Source organism: Pteropus vampyrus, unplaced genomic scaffold (assembly GCF_000151845.1).
Source record: "Pteropus vampyrus isolate Shadow unplaced genomic scaffold, Pvam_2.0 Scaffold336, whole genome shotgun sequence".
NCBI lineage: Eukaryota > Metazoa > Chordata > Mammalia > Chiroptera > Pteropodidae > Pteropus > Pteropus vampyrus.
Genome location: NW_011889117.1, coordinates 710,659 through 725,339, shown reverse-complemented (window position 1 = coordinate 725,339; position 14,681 = coordinate 710,659). Strand labels below are relative to the sequence as shown.

The window sequence follows — 14,681 nt, the reverse complement described above, 5'->3', positions numbered from 1 at the left end:
GACTGAGTAACTAAAGTTCCAATCTAACTTAATTTTAATTAATTTTAGTTAAAATAGCCTCATGCGCCTAGTTGGCTACCTTGTTGGACAGCATAGGTTTCAATAGTTGGCACTGGAGAACATTAGGATGCTGATAATATGTTTACGTAACACATACATCTGCTGAGCACATACTTTGTGCCAGGTACATTGCATGTGTTTTCTTATTTATTCCCCACAACCATTCTAGAGGAAAGGTGTTATTGCCCCATTTACAGATGAGGAAACTGAAGATTTGAATGGCAAAGTCACTTGGCCAAAGTCCGAGAATAAGGAAATGCCGAAAGCTGAAAGGGAACACCCCAAATCACATTTCGAAAGCTCACTCAAATAAGGAAAACCCAAAGGACCTTGCAGGCTTTGCAGCAGTCTAGCTCTCTACAAATGAATGCGCTGTGCAAATTGCTAAAGGAATGCAAATCAGCCTACAGTTTGGGGGACAAAAGCTCAGACCCTCTGTCACACCCTGAGCCTTTCTGGGCTGCAGGTGGGTGGGGGCCGCCGCTGAGTGACAGGGAGGGACCTGGGAGAAGTTGTTAGGGTGGGGGTGGGGCCGGCCAGCTGGTGTGGGCAACCCAGGACATCAGCTGGCTGGCGGGTTCAGACAATGAGCCAGGGGCCTGGTCAGAACCCTCTTCCCTCCACACCCGGCTCTCTGCCTGCACCCTGGCCAGCTGCCATGGGCACCTTCTCCGGTCTGGGCCAAGGGAACAGAAGAGCCTGGTTTGGGGGTGGAGCTAATGGAAGATGCTGGGGAGGTTTATCTCGGGTGACCTAGGGTGGAAGAGGGGAGAACAGTGCAAGTTAGCATCTTCTCTAGAGGACTTCTTGATGCAGACTTTGAGCTGGGGGATTTGCATAGGTCCTTCCGTTTACTCCTCCCAAAGTCCCTCTGGTAATAATGATAATGATTTTTATTAACCCAGTGGCTCATGCTGAGCTGAGCTGGTTGGGCTGGAGCTGAAGGCATTATCTCAGTTAATCCTTGGAAACCAAGGGCTTTTATTATCTCCCCAGGCTCTGAGTGGTCAAGTGACTTGCCCAACATTGCAGACATAGAGAGCAAATGGCCCTCTTCACCTGAGTTTCCCACTCTTAATTCTTAATTCTACTTAAAGCTTTATTTTGGGGGTTTTGCAAATACAACACTTGTCATTCATGAGGTGTTTACACTTTTTAACTGTCGAGAAGTTCAAAGAATGTCATTTGTGATATGTGAAACATTCAGATTTTAGCATCCTTAGGTAAGGATTTTTCGGGGGACACAGTTATGCTTATTGTTTATATATTGTCTATGATTGATTTCTCTAACAGCAGGCAGCCTATTTTTACTATCTTTCCATTTATAGAAAACGTTTGCTCACCCTTACCCTACCTCTTACCGTGGAGAAGGCTCCAGAAGGGGAGGCTGGGGACCTAAACTCACAAACTCCCGAGGGTTTTCCTCCCTCTGGCAGCCCCTGACCCTTGGCAACTCTTGCCCCTAGCAGGTCCTTCCTTTTCTGCCTTCCCAGCAGGAGTGCGATATGGTATTCATGCATTTATTCCACAAATAGGTCTGGAACACCTATTGTGTGCCAGGCCCTGGTCTAGGCATGAAATACAGAGCAGATGTGGTCCTTATCTACAGATAGCAATTAAACAATCACCCAGCACATCTCTAAATACAAACAGTACAGAGTTGTGAACAGGGTTCTTGAAAGTTAAAGAGCATTTGACAGAAGAGCCAAGTTAATCTGGCCGTGAGAGAGAGCTTGTAGGAGGTAATGGCAATATTTGAGGTCTGAAAACTTAGTAGGGTCCCGGTCCTAGGATACCCTCTTTTACACTCACCAACCCCCTACATTTATTTCAATTCCTTTTCTCTCCTAGGAGCCTAGCGACTCAGATGAGACCCCTGTCTTAGGGAGAGAGGCACAGTGGGAAAGGGCAGAGGCACTCCCCTCTCCATCATGAGTTGAAATGTTGAGTGGGACAGAGCATGCTAGAGAAGGTGGGTGAATAAGTTGGCAGTCGCTATTTTAGAAATGATTATATGGTACCTTTATATAACAATTACAACGGCTTACTCATTCTGTAGTTCACTCATTTATAAATATTTCGATAAATATTTATTGAGCATCTACGTGTGCCAAGCCCTGTTCCAGGCCCTGGGGATACTGCAGTGAACCAGACAAATAAAAATTCCTGCCCTGGTGGAGCTTCTTAACTTCTAGTACAGAAAGCAATAAGTAACGTCGTTGAAATGTTGTTGCAATAAGTAATGTCGTTGAAATGTTGTTAAGTGACAATAACCACCGTGGAGAAAAATAAAGCAGGGATAGTTGGCAGACAGACAATTTGAAATAAGAAAGTGAGGGAAAGTCTCCTTGAAGTCACAGTTTGAGCAGAGAGCTGAGCGACCTGTGTGGGTATCTGAGGGAAGCATGCATCGCCAAAAGACTAAGATGCCATAAAATCCAAATCAATAGCATTCTCAAGTCATAAAATTCTAAGTAATAGAATTCTGGGGCCATGGAATGCTAATCAATACTTTTCTAGCGCCATAAAATTCCAATCAATAGAATTCTCCTCTGGTTGTGAAATTCCAACTAAGAGAACTCTGAAGGCATCAAATTCTAATCAGTCAGGAACCTTCCCTATGAAAGCAGCTAAGGAGCAAAATTCTCAGTGATCAGTGGGAGTTAACCAGTTGAAGGAAGGAAAAACACGCAAGAGGAGGGAATAAGGAGCATGTACAAAGGTCCTGTGGCGGTGAGTGTAGAGTTTAGGAACTGGCATCTGTCCCTCACTCAGCGATTTAATCAGTAAGACAACCTATTGCAAAAGGATCCATCTTTCTACCTTCATGTGATAACACCAGAGTTTCAGCAGCAGAGAAGCTGACAAAAATATAATGCTCAGAGGCACATCTGGGCTGAGCCAGGTCCCAATTCCTGGGTAGCCCTCTCCCCGCTGCACTGAATCAGAAGACTCTGGAGTGACTGTCTGGGCCTCAGTCCTACCTCTCCTCCTTATGACTATTAGCTAAAATATGGTATTGTCTTAGACTCTTCCCCACTCCCACATTTATTATTCATGGCTCCTTCTAATATTATTGTTAATAATAGCAATGGCTGCCATTGATTATGTCAGCCATAAAACCAATTGTTGACGTAGGAAACATACAAACCTATAGAAGATTTTTGAGTTTATTTGAGCCAAACTGATGCTATATGCCTGGCGGCAAGATCACTAATGCTCCAGAGAATAACGGTTTTGCATTTCCTTTTATGCATTTGAAATTAAGGAGGGAATTTAAGGAAGATTACAAGAGGGAGCAAGGCCAAGATTGGATTACAGAAAGCAAGGCCAAGATTGGATTACAGACTGGTTAAGATTATGTGCTCTCACACTTTAGAAGGAGGGATCTGAAAGTGGGCATTTCAAAGGTTTGTAAACCTAGATGTACGGAAACAGTGGACTGGGTTTACTTAAGGCAAAGATAAGCCTTTTACTAAAGTTATATGCCTACCCACCATGACCTGTCGCACTTAGGACTTTATGACCATATCACTTTGTGAGGTTACTTTCCACAGAACTCCCTTTTTTTCCACATAAATGATCTACATTCATTGCCACTCAATGTGGTTCTTGGATAGTGTTAGTCCCCAAACTCTTACCACTCTTACCAAATAAGTAAAAAATGAAGAGTGTTTAGAAAGTTTTATGGCAATTTGACATTGCCATAATATCTAAGCACGTGATCTTTTTTAATAATTCATTTTAATTTTATTTTACAAAAGTATCAGTCCACAATGGATTGGAAACAATAAACTGGTCCTTTATCAGATAGTAGAAGGTTTGCTTGTACCCATATTATCCCTTTAAAGCTCACAACCACTCTTGTGCAGCTGGTACTTTTATTATTTCCATTTTACAGTTGAAGAAACTATCGATGTAATAATGTTTAAACCTGTACAGAATTTTGGTAAAATTTTATTTGAGCCCCAAAGAGGATGTACCTGGAAGCAAGATCCCAACAGACTGAGTGAGATAAATGCTTCAGAGAATAACAGTTTGTAGTTTCTTTTTATGCATTTGAGATTAAGGAGGGAATGTAAGGAAGATTATGTGAAGGTGGGAAGAAGCAATGCTGGGGTGGGATTACAGGGTAATTAAGATTAGGTGCTTGTTCTCTAGTGGGCTCTGAAAGGGAGCATTTCAAAGGTGTGTTAATGGAAACAATGGACAGGGCTTGCTTAAGGCTAAGATAAGTCTTTTTAGTAAAGAAGTTGTATGCCTGGGGCGTGACTACCCACTATGACTTGCCCAGTTAGGAATTTATGATCAGATCATCCTGTGAGGTTACTTTCCATAGAACCCCTATTTTCTTTCACAAAACTAAGGCCCAGAGAAGTTGCATGCCCACATTGCCCAAAGCCACACAGCAAGTCGCAGGGAGAGGATTCCAGGTTTGTCAGAAGCAGAAGGCTGAACTCTTGGGAATACCTCTTGGCTCCCTCACTGCCTCCACCTCCTTGCCTCCTCCTGCCACTTGGGTTCAGTTTCTTCATCACAATCTGTTCACTTTAACCTGTTGGGTACGCACCTCTTTCCCTCCTTGACTTGTAATGAGTGATAGTTCCAGCACAAAGACCTGCCATGGTCACTTTCCTGCTGCTTCTACCTTTCAGTGCCTTCCCTCTCCAACGTCTAGATCAGCGCTCTTCAACTGAAGTCTCTGAGATGAGGGAGGTGTTCCATATCTACGCTTGTCCTGTGTGGTAGTCATTAGCCACATGTGGCTATTGAGCGCCTGTAATGTGGCTAATGAGACAGAGGAACTGAATTGTTAATTTTATTTAATTATAAATAACTGCTTGTGACTAATGGCTACTGTATGGGATAGTGCAGATCTAGAGAGAAAAAGTCTGGCAAACAAACTCAAAAGGAGTCTGGGGAGTCTTTGTCTAGAAATAAATGATAAAGATTTATTCAAGGCTATTACATTTGCAAACTCAGAACACAGCTGGAAAAAAATACAGAAATGTTGCAAAGAAGAAAGGAAAATTCAGAGTTCTTATAGTAGAAAATACATTCTTGAGAATAATCAAGATTCATTCTTAACCCTAGGGTTGGTCCAGAATGGTTATCAGTTAGATGTCAGGCAATATGGATGATGGATGCCATGTGGTCTAGAGCAGCAGTCCCCAACCTTTTTGAAACCAAGGAACAGTGCTCTTATGAAAATCTATAATGTCCAATGATCTTAGATGGAGCTGAGATGGTGATGCTAGTGGCTGCAAATACAGATGAAACTTTCCTTACTTGTCTGCTGCTCACCTCCTATTGTGTGGCACAGTTCCTAACAGGCCATGGGCCACTCCCCGGGAATTAGGGGTCCCTGGTATAGAGGATGAGCGTCAGGTCTGGTGGTCGGGATAATGGATGTCAGGTATGTGTTAGGTAGCCTGCATACATTACATGAGTCCTTCAGGGAGTAATCAGAAAGTTATCTGGAGGGCTGGTGTATGTCCAGGTGTTGCCAGAAAGCTTGGAGCTCCAGCAACCAGGTTCTTGTCTTATGCTGGGAGAAAGAATTCAAGGGCAAGATGGACAGCAAGCAGGAAAGCATAAGGTTTATTAAAGGGAAAGTACACACTCAAGAGAAGAGTGCAGATCCTTTTGTAGTTCATAAGCGTGATGATTGGCTGTTCATGCTGTTGTGTGAGATGTGCCTCCCTCAAACTGTGTTATGACATCGGCACATTACCTGGCTGACATTAAAAAAAAAAAAAAAGGGAGTGCAGGCTTACTTAAGAGAGAAAGAGAGTGGCACTAGGATGTCTTAATTAGGGGCTTTTGTTCGTTCCTCTTGGAGGTAGAGTCTGGAAAATGTGATAGAGCCTGGCATAGCCTCCTCCCAGTAGGCAGGCTCTTCTTTTTATGGTGTTTCCTGAACTGTCATGGCTTCAGGCTTGTGATGAGAGCTGCGGTATTTGCAATGCAGATGAGATTATAATGATATTATAATTAATCAAAGGTCAGGCCTTAGCCAAGGATGGCATCTAAGGTGGAAAAGACTGATTTTCTCTTTTGTCAGGGCTAAAACAGAGGGAAGTCTGAAGAAAGAAATTTCTGGAGTCATATCTTGGAGAGGGAGGGGACTTCCTTGCACTATCTGTCTTGTTTCACAGGTATTGACACATAATGAATTGACGTATAGCCAGCCAGGCATTGATGCAGGACCAGAAAGTTCAAAAATTCAAGTTCTCAGGCTAGTTACAAGAATAGAATTGTTTCCTCAAGCCTCAACATACTTGATTTTACTAATTCAGCAGCTCAACTATAGTGATTCCATTTTATTTCTTTGCTCTATTCCCAAACCTCACACAGTATTCAAGGCCTTTGGTTTTGCACCAGGAACTTGCTGATGGACTTCTGGTGTAATAGTCACAGAGGGCTTTGGAGTCTGACAGATCTGGACACAAATCTGTCCAGCAGCTGTGTTATTTAACCTGCCTATGCTGCCAAGTCCACATCTGTGAAATGGGACTAAGATTTTCTACCTCATAGCCTTAATTAGATTCCTCTCATATTCCTTAGTAATCTGCTTCCACTCTGTACTGAATGGCGCCGCTCCATCCTTTTTTGCTCCTTTTCTGTACCTCTTTTTAATTTCCCCTCTGCGTCTGGGCAAACTGAGGCTCAGAGGTTTTAACTTTACCAAAGTCTTCCAGGAAGCATCAGGCTGGGTAACAAGGTTACAAGATCTCTTTGCTCTTTAGGTACCCCCACCTGGCAGCTGTATGACCTTGGGTGAGTTCCCCAAGCTCTCTGAGCTTGGTTTTCACTTCTTCAAAATGGAAAGAAATCACTCTTACCTCACTGCATTCTTGAGAGACTTATGAGATTAACCCATTTCCTGTTTAGAACAAAAAAGTGCAGCTTGCTGCCAGCATTAATTTAATTTTAGGTAAACACTCTCTTTGAGGTTGAAGCAAATCTGACTGGTTTTCAATGTGAAAATAAAATGTAAAAACTGCTCTTGGAGTTATTTCTAAACAAAACTTTTCTCTAATTTCAATGTTACAGAAATGTATACATAAACTGATTCTTCAAATGAATCTTCGGCTAACAACTGTTCGAGAACGATGTTAACATGCGTAGGAATGCTACAGTTTTCTAGGATTTGATATTTCAGCGATCGAGAGAATTACTCTATTTTGTAAATGGAATCACCATTACTAAAAACCAAATGCTATAAATAGAATGATATCATTTGTTTCCAAAGACTATCAATATACTAGACTGATGCAAAAATAATAATAAAAGCAAGATATTTCATGGCAAACTTTGGGGGTATGGTTAGGACTGTAATCTGCCAGTTATCTCAGCAACTACAAGCACCAGGCAAACGGGAAATGGGTTAAATGAGAAGGTGTGTTTAGCATGCAGGTAAATTCTCAAGGTCAGCTATTACTTTTATTGTTCTCTTGTTATTTTAATTAGTTTAACTATAATATAATTATTATTCATAATTATTCCAACCTGAGGCTCTTTCCCCTGCTTTTAAAGAATGGTTTGTGGCCTGAAGCATAATTCTAAGATCTAAACTAGCCTCCACTCCTCTTCAAGGGTCTGGAGTAGGGAGGAGGTCATCTGAGCCCATGCTGGGAGTCTGGAGGTGGGGATGCCCCAAGGCCATCTGCAGATTTGGCTCTTTTGGGAACTTGTTGTGTGCTTAGTACCTGGGCAAGGGCCTACATGGCTCGGGGTTGGCTGGGCCCATGAAGAGGCTTTGGGGGGCCCAGAAGGCCAAAGCGTAGGTCACATAGAAGCATCTGTAACCTGGGAAGAAGCCACTGATGAAGCTCAGAGATGGCTTAGAAGTTACTACCCTCAGGGTTCCCCCACATGGTGCCTAAGGACCTGTGCGGGTCAGCTTCCAAGTCAAATGGGAAGCTCCTCCCTGGGCCTTGCCCAGGGCTGGGAGGTAAGAAGGCTCAAAGAGGGGACAGTTGGGAAAGAGGTCTGCTGAGCTCCTTTGTTCCTTGAGGAACAAGAGGGTCACATGCACTGGCTTAGAGTTCTGCTGTGTTCTGGTTTAAAATCTTGAGTCTTCCACACTTAGATGGGGCCATTTCTACTCTAGCCACACAGCCCAGATACCATTATTAGCTGTGTGACTTTGGGCAAAGCCCCTGACTTATCTGAGACTCCATCTCCAAATCAGTGAGCAAGAAATATACTTACTGGAGTTGTGAAGATTCAGAGCTTAGTGTGGTACCTGACATATGGCAAATGCTCATTAAATATTAATTATTGTTATTGAGTTACTCAAACTTTCTGATCTGCAGGGCCCTTATTTACTGATCTCTTGGTATCAGGATAAGGTCCTATGCAAGGCAGTGAATTGTAGAGGCAAGAGTTTCAGCTCTGGGTCTATGGCCATGCTACCCTGAACAAGCTCGATCCCATCTGATCTCAGAAGCTAAGCAGAGTTGGGCCTGGTTAGTACTTGGAAGGGAGACCACCTAGGAAGACCAGGTGCTGAAGGCATAAAAAAAAAACAAAAAAAACCTTTCAGCTCTGGGATCAGATCCCAGCTCTGCCCCTTGTTACCGTGGGCAGGTCCCTGGACCCTCTGGGCCTCTTCTTAATTTTCTGCGCAATGAGGAGGGCTTTACAATTTGGAAGTGCTTGTCCCTCAGTAGAGGATTAGGGGGCCTCCATTTCCTTCACTCGGATTCTGCTCCTTAACTTTTGCAGGCTGAACTACTGACTTTCTGGCCAAATTCCTTTCTTTGCACAAATGTCTGCACAATTGTTACTTCCCTTATTCTGGGAATACTTCTCCCTTTTTCTAGATGGCAAAATTGGGACTCAGAAAGGTGAAGTAACTTGTTCAATACCACACAGACTCCTGGATCATGGACTTGAGTCTGAACTGCCCTCCTTCCTTTGGCTTTGAAAATGTTTTATTTATTTATTTATTTAATACAGAAAAGCATACAAGATTATTTGCATTAAGGTATTTGCATTTATAAAAAACCTACGATGAATGTTCCTTTTATTAACACTTTTGACGTGTCCAAAAGTTTTGATATATTGTACTATCACAGTCTTTCGTTTCTAAGTATCTCTTGATAATTGAAACCCTCGTGCACTGCTGTAAAATGGTGCAGTTGCTATGGAAAATAGTATGGCAATTTCTGAAAAAATTAAACATAGAATCACCATATGAAACAGCAATTTGATTTCTGGGCATATATTCAAAAGAAGTAAAAGCAAGAACTCAAACAGATATTTGTACAACCATGTCATAGCAACATCATTCAGAATAGTGAAAAGGTGGAAGCAAGCTAAGTGTCCCTCAGTGGATGAATGAATAAACAAAAATGGTCTATACACACAATGGAATATTATTCAGCCTTAACAAGGAAGGAAATTCTGACACATGCTACAACATGGATGAAACTTGAGGACGTTATGCTAAGTGAAATAAGTGAGTCATAAAAAGACAAGTTTTGTGTTGTATATCACTTGTATGAGGTACCAAGAATAGTCAAATTCATATAGGCAGAAAATAGAATGATAGTTGCCAGGGACTGGGGGGAGTGAGGCATGGAGAGTTATTATTTAATGAATACAGAGTTTCAGTTTGGAAAGATGAAAATTTTCTGAAGATGGATGGTGGTGAGGGTTGCACAAAAACGTGAATGTACTTAATGACATAGAACTGTACACTCAAAAACGGTTAAAATGGGAAGTTTCATGTTACATATATTTTATCCACGCCCCCAACACACAAAGCTTGTGGCCAATAAGCATTTTTTAAAAAGTGATTTTAGGAAATTAAAAAATCACCTGGGTACCTATTTCCCCAAATAATCAAATAATACTATTTTGATAATGTTACTTCAAATATTTCTTGTTTTCCTTTTCAACAAAAGTGATAAAACAGCTTCGATCTGAACCCTCCGTTTACTCCTCCTCTGTCCCACTGTCCTTCCTGCCTCCCCACAGGGTAGTTGTATTTTCATAAACACCTTGGATTTGGGTTTCCATAAATCGCATGCATGTTTTTATACTTGTACTTGTTTTTATATATGTCTATCCTAAAATCATACACAGTATTATTTGTGTATTTTTTAAATGTTACATAGTTGTCATATTTTTTTCCGAATCTTGATTTTTTCTGCAACTTGATTTTTTCACTTAACCTTATGTTTTCAAGTTCCAACCATTTTTAGTTCATTCCTTTTATTTGCCGAAGAGTTTTCTGTTGTATAAATAGATCATGTTTTATTTACTTATTGTCAGCTTCTCCAGAAAGACCACCAGAAAAAACTGCTAATTAAGCAAAGCCAACTTTATGAAATTTGCTGCAGCAAGGGAGAACAGCCCCTTTAGGGAGTTTTAGCAGTGTCTCAGAATGGGGTGGTCAGGGAAGAATATTTATAGGGTTGGTGGAGGCGGGATAGAGTCTGGGCTCAAGTGGTTTCAGCTGAGTCTTTTAAAGGTGGAAAACTCATTGGCAGTTTGTGACATAATAGTTTAGAGTTGGTGGACATCTGAGAAGAAGCTCTTGATATAGTGATAGTGAACTGTTGCCAAGGTGAGCAAACTGTTTGCTCAAACAAATTGGTTTGCAAGAATTTCCCGAGGTAAATAGTGAAGTTATTTATTGGTTTACTGTCTTATTTTCCAGGGCAAGAATTTCCCAGTGCAAACAATCAAGTCATGTTGACTTTTTGGGGGTTGGGGGTCCTCAGTTTTCAGATACAATAGTTGAATAGCATTGAGGAAGATGGTTCTTATGTTTATTCAGTCCTCTATTGATTGGCATTTATGTTATTGCCAATCATATACAGTGCTGAAATGACACCTTGAGCATATAGGTGTTTCTCTAGGGTCCCCACTTAAAAGAAGAATTGTTAGGTAGCAGAATGTGAGCATCTGCAATTTTCCAAGAATTCTGTATTATGTCTAGCCTACCTCCCTGACTCTCAGAAGAGGAAAATCTCCCTCTGTGGCCACCAGATCAGACATCAGGAACTGCCAGGGCTTTGCCCACACCGGCTGCATGCCACTCCCCTGTTCTGGCAGATTAACAGTGACCTGTGACCCTGACAGTCTGGCCACACTCCTGGCCAATTTCAGCCTGTTGAAAGGAGTCCCCAGGGGTGGTCAGGGCTTGGGGATGTGTTGGCCAGATGGGCCTGGGAGGTCTTGGGTTGGCTTATCCCGGGAGGCAGAGCAGGTGGGCAGCCTCCAGCACAGCAAACCCGCCCCCCCCCCCATTTTCCCCATCATGCATCACTGGGCAGGATCTGGAGCCAGATGGTGGGGATGGGGCAGCCTTGCAGCTTCTGGCTTGACAAAAGATCCTCTATACTGCCTCCCTATCCTGCCCAGCTTGGCTAGTCTAGTTTCTGGCTGCCTAGTCACTCAGCCCTGGCTTGCCCTGCCCTGGGCAGCGTTTCTACAGAGATTGTTTGTCTCTTCTCCCCATCCTAGGCAATTTTCCTGGAGAGCCTTGGGTTTGAAAATCCACTTATTATCTACCTGAGAGTGGGCAGGTATGACGAAGGCAGTGTTGCTCCATGGTTATAATGGGTCACAGATTCAAACACACTAAGACCAAGTGCAGTGGGCCAGGGAGAGATTGTGGTAAGCTGGTGTCTGGCACTCTATGAGCTCTCATCAGTGGTCCCTACAGATGGAGAAACTGAAGTCTAGAGAGGAGGCCACTTGCAGAAGAGTCCATGGTTAGGAAAATAGGCTTGGAAGTCAGGCCCATCTGAATAAATTCCAGATCTGCTACTGAGTGAGTCCTTGGGCAGATCACCTAAGCTCTCATTCCTCATTTGAAATGGGGCTAATTAAATCTTTATCATAGAAAAGAGTCCTGAGGGAGAGGTAAGATAATGCAAGGAAAGCATCTGGTACAGAGTTAGCCCTCAATACCTATGAGCTAATCTTATTATCTTGGAATCTTGAAAGAGGTTACAGGCACTGCTAGAGACAAGAAAGTCTCATGGTAAGGAAGGTAGGATCCCAGGGCCTCAGTAGTTGATTGGTTCAGGCCTGAAGTCTTCCCCAAGGACTCAACCAGTTACAATTGTCTAACCTTCTTCTTGGTTGTGATTCAGTTTCCTCATCTGTAGAATGGGTTCGATAACAGTTGTTACCTCATAAGATGCTATGAGGATTAAGCAAATTATCCCCTGGAAAGCTATGGACCATATTCAATAAGTGTTAGTTTGTCTATGGCCATACCTCCCTGAACAAGCCTGATCTTGTCTGATCTCAGAAGCTAAGCAGGGTCAGGCCTGGTTAGTACTTGAATGGGAGACTGCCTAGGAAGACCAGGCGCTGTAGGCCTAAAAAATAAGAGATTGTAAGCTGACAAGTTCATTGCAACCTGTGAGGTCAACCAAGGATTGCCTCACCTAAAAAAAGAAAAAAAAAAGTTTAGTTATTATTGGGAGGTGATGGGAGGAGCTTGAGGAAGTTTCCTGCCAAGGAGTCCTGGGGTGGTCCCCAGGTGTCCCTAACTCTTGTCCTCTGAGACTCTCCTCATCCAGGCTAGGCTTTGGAAGATCTCTAAGACTTCCAAGGTCTGTCTTGGGGTGTAGCTAAGAACAGGAAGGGGAAAGGCTGCCCTTGGGTGGCCAGGAGCCCTGGGTTCCCTTCTAGATGCTGTGTCTATTTTGTTGTATGACTCTAGGCTTCTGGAGAGTGGACAGCTGGTCTTCACCATTTCTCAAGAGTCAGGTTTCTCTCTGACATGTGCAAAAACATGAGTGAAGGAGGTGGGCGGGGATGGAGGAGGACTGGGGTGAGACACGGGGCTGTAGCCAGGCCAGCTCTTATGCAGGGCTGCCTCTAGGAGTCCTCTCCTGCACACAGAGCCTGGGAACCTTTCAGTTGGCTCCTGATGCTAAGTGAAGTCAATTAATATCAAAATAATGAGGTAATTACTATGATTTGGAAAATTATTAGAAAATGCTTTGAGGGAATTTCAGAGCAGAGACAAGGGTGAATGAAACATCTGTGAAGAAAGGAATGAAGGGTTGTTCTAGATGTGGCATGAGGATGGGTGAGCTCTGGACCCAGGGGCTCCCCTCACAGCTTGGAACTCCTCCTGGAGTGAGTGACGGGTAGAGGAGTGAGTAGGGGAGAGCTCCCAGCTCTGGGTGTGTGGGTTGGGTGGGGGTTGGGGGAGGAACCAGGGGGTGGAATTTTCAGTCCCTAGGAATAACCTAGTAGATTCCAGTATGAAGGACAAACTCTGGAAGTAGAGGCCAGTCTGCTTTTCAAACCTCAACCTGCAGCCTCTCTACCCCCGGAGCCACCCTCATTCTGAGGACACCAACCCGGAAAAGGATTAGATGGAAGACTCCTGAATCAGAGAGGCTAGAAAGCAGAGGTTGTCAAAAATGTGATTCTTGGACCATAACAGCATCAGCATCGTTGCCTGGGAAGTTGCTAAAAAATGCAAATTCTCAGGCTACCAGCAGACCTACTGAATCGGAAACTCTGGGATGGGGCCCAGCAATCTGTGCTTTAACTAATGACTAACAGAGGTGTGAAACGACAGGCAGGGCCAGGCCTGGGAAGTGGAGAATAGATATTGCTTTGAGAGTCTTTTTAGGAGGTTGAATCCACAGGAATTGATGCCAGAGTGGATGTGGACAATCATATGGCAGTAATAGTTGTAGTAGTAGTAGTAGTAGTAATAATAATAATAATAATAATAACAACAACAACAACAACCACCACCAAACACATATTGTGTACTTATTCTTCAGTAACAGTGCTAAACAGTTTCTAGGTACTATCTCATTTAATCCTAAAAACAACCCCAATAAGTAGGTGCTGTTATGATCCCAATTTTTTAGATAGAAAACTGAAGAACAGAGAGGCTGAAGGCCAAAGACCACACAGCTGGTGGGTGGTAGAACCAATGGTCAAATTCTGGGTTTTTGCTTTCTCTCTGATACCAGGTTGCTTTGGTAAATCCAAGAAGGGTGGTTGGTGACTTGAGTGAGCAGTAAAGACTGCTCAGGGGAGAAGTAACTTTCAGGGAGGCCGTTTTGCTTTTAAATTTACTGAACACTTAACTATGTGCATTAGCTGTACATTGTCCCATTTAAATGTCATTTTGATCCTGTAGGTATTACAACTATCCCCATTTTACAGCTGATGCAATTGAGGCTCAGAGAAATAATGTCACCTGCCCAAGGTCATAGTGAGTGACACAATAAAACTTTAAAGCAAGGCAGCAAGAATGTGGAATCCTGGCTCTTAATCTAGATAGGCAGAGCATAGACTTAGAGGGGACCCACCTTCACACAAGTCCCCTGGTTCCTGCCAGTCTCGGATGCTGTGTCCCAAAGCACCCAGGATAGGTCCAGGCAGAGAGTATATCCACAGAGAATGTCCATTAAGTGATATTAATAACATTTGTCAACATAAAACAGTCTACAAAAGCCAGAGGAGGGAATTAAAATTTATGGAGGCTCTTCCATGTGCCAGACACCTTATTTTGGGCTCGTTTAATTCTCTCAGATTGTATTATAAGTTGTACACCTACAATTTATATATTGTTATTAACCAATATTGCCTCAATAAATTTAATTAAAAAATTT

General features: G+C 42.9%; 1 non-coding gene and 2 pseudogenes across 1 annotated transcript; all 3 read left to right on the top strand.

Moving 5' to 3' along the window:
• The first annotated feature begins 5,700 nt into the window (after positions 1-5,700).
• Positions 5,701-5,804, top strand: LOC111730828. Its single transcript, XR_002776840.1, has one exon. It is a non-coding gene; the product is annotated as a small nucleolar RNA U13 (small nucleolar RNA).
• A 2,660-nt stretch (positions 5,805-8,464) lies between these two features.
• On the top strand, positions 8,465-8,583 carry LOC111730846 (annotated as a pseudogene).
• Positions 8,584-12,292: 3,709 nt separating this feature from the next.
• Positions 12,293-12,411, top strand: LOC111730840 (annotated as a pseudogene).
• Positions 12,412-14,681: the final 2,270 nt, after the last annotated feature.